The sequence below is a fragment of the Mirounga leonina genome, unplaced genomic scaffold (genome assembly GCF_011800145.1).
Source record: "Mirounga leonina isolate KUSES-001 unplaced genomic scaffold, KU_Mleo_1.0 Mir_53, whole genome shotgun sequence".
In the NCBI taxonomy this organism is placed as follows: domain Eukaryota; kingdom Metazoa; phylum Chordata; class Mammalia; order Carnivora; family Phocidae; genus Mirounga; species Mirounga leonina.
In genome coordinates, this window is record NW_023270807.1 from 67,324,732 (window position 1) to 67,330,415 (window position 5,684).

The following is a 5,684-nucleotide window of genomic DNA, read 5'->3' on the forward strand; positions in this document are numbered from 1 at the left end:
AAATGGCTGCGTAGGCCTTGCAGGCCACCCTTCGTGCTTTGGGTTCCCTAGCCCTCGTCCCCTGCCTTGGGGAGGCCTTGGTCATGGGCCTGAGGTGCTTCTTGCTCGCTGGACATGTGATGACCCAAGATGTCCCTAGGACCCTGGGGTTATAACAGCCCACATTTATTCATCCTGGAAGAAAAAGGGGAAAGTAGGAGGACAAAGAAATAATCAAAACATTTTTAAAACATGAAACTTCCTTCTGCTGCCGGGGGTGGCATTGGTGGAGAGGGACGGCTGCTAAGCTGACAAGTGTGATAAGCATTCTTGGGCCGGATGCACCACGAGAAGATGGGTAAAAACACCAGGGGCCATGCATCTATAAAGGAAGCCAAACAGGAAATTTGATGTGAATCATCAGCAAGCAGACTGTATGAGAGGGGCCATGCGGCTCAGTCAGAGATAAAGTACGTGTTGCCTTGTCTAGGGGCGGTGAACGGGAGAAATCACATTAGCCAAATCTGAGCTAGAGATGCAGAGCATCTGGGTTTATGTCAAGCTGATATGAATGGATTCTGCTGTTGGAGGCAGGACGGTTTAGGAAACTGGAAATGAACTTCAGCTTTAGGAACTACGAAAAGAGGCCATATTGATTTCACCACTGATGCTAGATGTTGTTTCTGAGGTGCCGTAAAAACCCTCGGCAGACCGTGCAGCCTCGGCTCATCTTGTGTCCATTTGTCCACCTATTTCTGTGTCACCTGCCAACGTGGGGGTTGGGAGGCAGTTAGCATTGTCATGTGTGCTGGCCGGCACAGAATAATGGGGAGTTCCGCACAGACAAGCAGGGTTCCACTCAGTAAGACCTCCACCGGAAGTGAAGGTTGCCTGCTCTCAGGCCCTTTGGGGGAGGTCCCAAGAGTTGTCTCTCTAGGATAGGGTCTTCTAGTCCCTAGTCTTCTACTCTAATTGGTCTGTCCCACAGAAGTACGAAGTGAGAGGGAACGGTGGGAGTAGGTCCCTGAGAACTGTGAAGCTGACTGAAAGCTGGCCAGCCCCTAGCACTGAGAGAACCTGGGGCTCCCTTTCCCTAAAAGGGAATTTGGGAGGCAACACTGCTTCCTGCTCACACCAGCTCCCACTCTGAGCCTCAGAACGGACAATGGTTGCAGGTCCATCAACATGATGCCAATAAGAGGATATCAGGATGGTTCTGAAGATGTTCAAGTCATATCCCATGAGGATGCTAATGGAACACTGCAGGTTGGAATGGAAATCAGCAGAAAGTGTGGTAGAAGGAGCCTGGTCTTGGACTCTGGAGCAGTGGCTTGAAGGGCCCCTCTTGCCCCTGGGCCCTTGGGCCCAACCTTTTGTCTCCTTGCTTTCTGGTTATATACAGAGGCTAGGCTAGAGGATCTCTGAGGCTAGTCCCACCAGCACCCGTGGCAGGAGGTTATCTCCCCACTCCCCCCACCACCCTGCACTCCATCCTTCCCCTCTCCAAGCCACCTCGTTTAGTAATGAATCTAACACTTACTGAGGGTCTGCTATGCTGCTATGCAAAGCGCTTTATAGATACAAACTCACTTAATCTTCATACAATCCTGTGTGGGCAAATACTATTATTTTTGTCTTACAGATGAAGAAACTGAGAGAAATTATGTAACCAGCTCTGGGTCACACAGCTAGGAAGTGCCCAAGCCAGGACAGAAACAGCATACTACTTCGAAAGTGTATGGTCATTCAAAAGTGGGCAAAAGACTTGAATAGACATTTATCTGAAGAAAATACAAAAGGCCAATAAGCACAAAAAAGATGTCCAATAATAACTAATCATTAGGGAAATGCAAATCAAAACCATAATGACATACCACTTTACCCATTAAGATGGCTATTATTTAAAAAAAAACAACAGAAAATTATAAGTGCTGGGTGAGGATGTGGAAAAATTGGTATCTTGTGCTTCGCTTCTGGGAATGTAAAATGGCGCAGCTGCTGTGGGAAATAATTTGTTCTTCAAGAACTTAAATATAGAATTACCGTATTGATCCAGTAATTCCACTCCTAGATATATACCCAAGAGAACCGAAAGTAAGAACCTAAAAAGATACTTGTACACCGATGTTCAGAGCAGCTTTATTCACAATAACCAAAAAGTGGAAACAACCCAAAAGTCCATCTACAGATGAATGAATAAGCAAAATGTCATATATCCATACAATGGAATATTATTCAGCCTTAGAAAGGAATGGAGTTCTGACCCATACTACAACATGGAGGAACCTCGAGGACATTATGCTGCATAAAATAAACCAGTCACAAAAGGACACCTATTGCATGATTTCACTTACACGAGGTACGTAGAATAGGCAAATTCAGGGGCGCCTGGGTGGCTCAGTTGGTTATGCGACTGCCTTCGGCTCAGGTCATGATCCTGGAGTCCCGGGATCGAGTCCCGCATCGGGCTCCCTGCTCGGCAGGGAGTCTGCTTCTCCCTCTGACCCTAAGCCCTCTCATGTGCTCTCTCTCTCTCATTCTCTCTCTCTCAAATAAATAAATAAAATCTTTTAAAAAAAAAAGAATAGGCAAATTCATAGCTACAGAAAGTAAAATGAAGGTTCCCAGGGGCTGGGAGGAGAGGGGAAGGGGCCGCTGCTTAATGGGTGCAGAGTTTCTGTTTAGGATGAGGAAGAGGTTCTGGAGATGGACAGAGGAGACAGTTGCATGAGAATGTGGATCTACTCAATGCCACTGCGTTGCACACGTAAAAAGGATCACAATGGTAAATACCATGTTATGTATATTTTACGGCCACAATGGAAGTGTGCAGATTCGCCCCCTGCTGCCGCACTGTTGGTGGTTCCTGTCTTCCGCTCCAACTCAGCAACAGCACCTCGGCTGCAGGGGGGCGGTCCCCTCAGCAGAGCCAGGCTCCTGTCTGCTTCCCTACCCCAGGTGCTCTCAGCCCAGGTCCACCACCTGCAAGAGAAGGTGCTCAGCCCTGCTCTTCACCAAGAAGCCTTTGCTGTCTACACTGGCGCTCTGGGCTCTTTTAGGAATTTCCCTAAGACTCGGAGTCTTCGCTCTGATCTTAACGCTGAATTACACATTGTCTTGTACCAGCGTCTGCATGTGTAATGATGACCCTGAGTCACCATCTAGATTCTACTTTGGATCCGGAGCAAAGGACAGAAGTGGAAATGCTGCAAACGATAAATAAGGGCTTCGTGACTTGCCTCGAAACGACAAGTACTGCTGACTTTTATGTCAACTCTGGCCTCTATCTCGCCTTTACGTTGGTCTGTGTGGAAAGAACTGCAATTTCCAAAGTCAGGACTAAAGAAGGGACAAATGAATGTAATTAGGAGATGCAGGAAAGGAAGAGTAGGAGTTGGCCAGGCCGAGCTCTGGTTTGTTAACAAGGGCCTTCGATTCAGATGCCGCTCTTTGAGTAGTAGCAGCTTTAGAAATCTCCGCAGCCAGCGAGGCTGTAACGGCTTACAGGGTTATCAGCTTTTTATTTCTAAGCTGTTTTATATTCTGGGCACAGAACCGGCTAGGAGGGATACAAACCCAGTGGTAGTAGCTAGCCGCAGGTATGGCCTGTATTGAAACCCTGGCCTTTGTTCAAGTCGTTCTTATCGTACCTTCTTCAAATTGCTTGTTGGGTCACCTGGAAAGAAGTGATACAGCTGGGGAGTTGAGGAGGGGAAGGCAGGGGAATAGGGCAAGTGTTTAAAAGGTCACAAATTATGCAGCACTTGTGAAAAATTCTAATTAATTGGAAGCCCCTTTGATGATAGCTCCCCCCTCCCCCTTTTATACTTCTGTGTAACGAAGGGCAAACGTCCTTGCAGGTGGAGGCATCCTGACATACCTGGCCTGGGCGGGACCCAGCAGATTTTCCTGCCGCCAGAGCCCGCTGGTCGCTCCCCCCACGGTGAAGACGTGAGGCGGGCGGACCTCACGGGAGGCGAAGTCGGATTGTGATGAACAGCGGCCTCTAGCGCGCGGCTCGGGATTTGCATGCGGCTAAGAGGACAGCCTGAAAATAGCCGCAGAGAGATGGGAATTCTTATGAAATTCCCCACAAACAAAGGCGAGAGAAACGTTTCCTCATTGTTTTCCGTGGTAGAGACGCTCGGGACTGACCGCCTGAAGATTTCGTTCGTTTCTGCCGCGCACCACCAGCAGTGCCCGAGATGCTACTCAAACGTTGCTGGGTTTGGTTTTGTTTTTTGTTTTTTGTGGGGTTTTTGTTCCCCTCCACATGGATCACGGGGATTTGTTTTTTAAAGCCTTCTCAGTTGCCTTTAGGGCTTCACCCTGGGGAGTTCACCCAGGACGGGGTGTGCGCGCCGCCGCGTGCTGCAGAGAGGGCTGAGGCCAAAGGCGGGCGGGGAGGGGCGCTCAGGAGGGGCCACAGGCTGTGTCCCCTGGGAGCTGTGGAGAAGGTCAGGGGCTCCTGCTCAGCCTCCCTCAGCGACAGCAGCTCTCAGAGGCGCAACTTACGGTGGCAGGCTGTTGAAGTCTTCTTTCCCCCCACCCTGGTGCTTCCAAGGGCAGTAAGCAGCCTAGAAGGTTCTTACCCTCTGTTCTTCCCTCGTATTCTGCCCCTCCCACTCTTCTTAGTCTCCAGGGCCAAGTTTAGGCCAAGCTAGCTCACAGGCTGATGGTGTTCATTCCCCCTGAATAATGGGGCCAGAGGGAGACCTCCCAGCTCTGTTAGGAGCCAAGAGGAGATGCTTCGGAGAAAGGCTAAAATAACAGTTCCTGGCCCATGACTTTGCTGTTTTGTCAGGGGAATAGGAGCTTGGGGTTGGGAAGGGACTACATTTTCCTGTAACTTCAACGGAGATGGATAGATTCAAGTACATATTTGCTGAATAACAGGGTTTGCCCTGCTGCTGCTTATTAACGAAGCTTCAGAGTGGAAATGCTGCATTTATTTGTTTGTTTGTTTTGCTGTGGCTTTTAAGCTGCGAGCACATCGCTGTGCTTGGGCTGTCCCAGTTTCATGAGTGCTCCCTCCTCCCTACATTATTAGATCAAGGATCTAAGCAGTTGCTTAAAGCAGGAGCCATCCTCAGAGTTGACAAATTGAAGCCAGAGATTCACACTGTCCTCGGCCACATGTTCCCCTAATGTCACATTTATGTGCCAGGAGCGGGGAGTGATTGGTGAGGGTGGGCACACAGATGAAGGAGGGGTGACCATTACGTGACCAGATAGAGCCAGGGAGGCCTGTGGACGGTACTGGATCAACCAACACGTTTGCCCAGATGACATGGCTGAGACTGTGGCCCAACTTGGGAACAGGTTTGGGGCAAGGGGATGGACAAGTTCAGGCCAAGGGGGAGGGCCACAGTGAAGAGGCTAAGATAGGCAGAGCTCCCTGGTTCCTGATACAAGGGTTCAACAGTCTTGGGCTTGGTCTTTGGTGATGTTAGAATCCCAGCCCAAGAAGGAAGAAAAGTAAAATAAAAATGATGGTTGGATAAAAGCAATACCAATAGAAGTAGGTGATTGTGGCTGAGGTGGTGGGGCTCAGTGGGGGAGGGTAGGTAGAATCAGAGGGGAAAAGTCTGAGGAGGAAGACGGTTTCCCTGGGAAAGGATCCATGTCTGTTCTCAGGCTGTGACAGTGCAAACAGAAAGATGGGTAGGAACGCTAAATATCAAGAGAGGAAAGGACAGCAGGAT

General features: G+C 49.3%; 1 long non-coding RNA gene across 1 annotated transcript; it reads right to left on the bottom strand.

The window, feature by feature from the left end:
• Positions 1-2,568: 2,568 nt before the first annotated feature.
• LOC118001615 lies at positions 2,569-4,390 on the bottom strand. Its single transcript, XR_004676746.1, has 3 exons — positions 3,860-4,390; positions 3,556-3,655; positions 2,569-2,961 (listed from the first exon to the last, which is right to left on the bottom strand). It is a non-coding gene; the product is annotated as an uncharacterized LOC118001615 (long non-coding RNA).
• Positions 4,391-5,684: the final 1,294 nt, after the last annotated feature.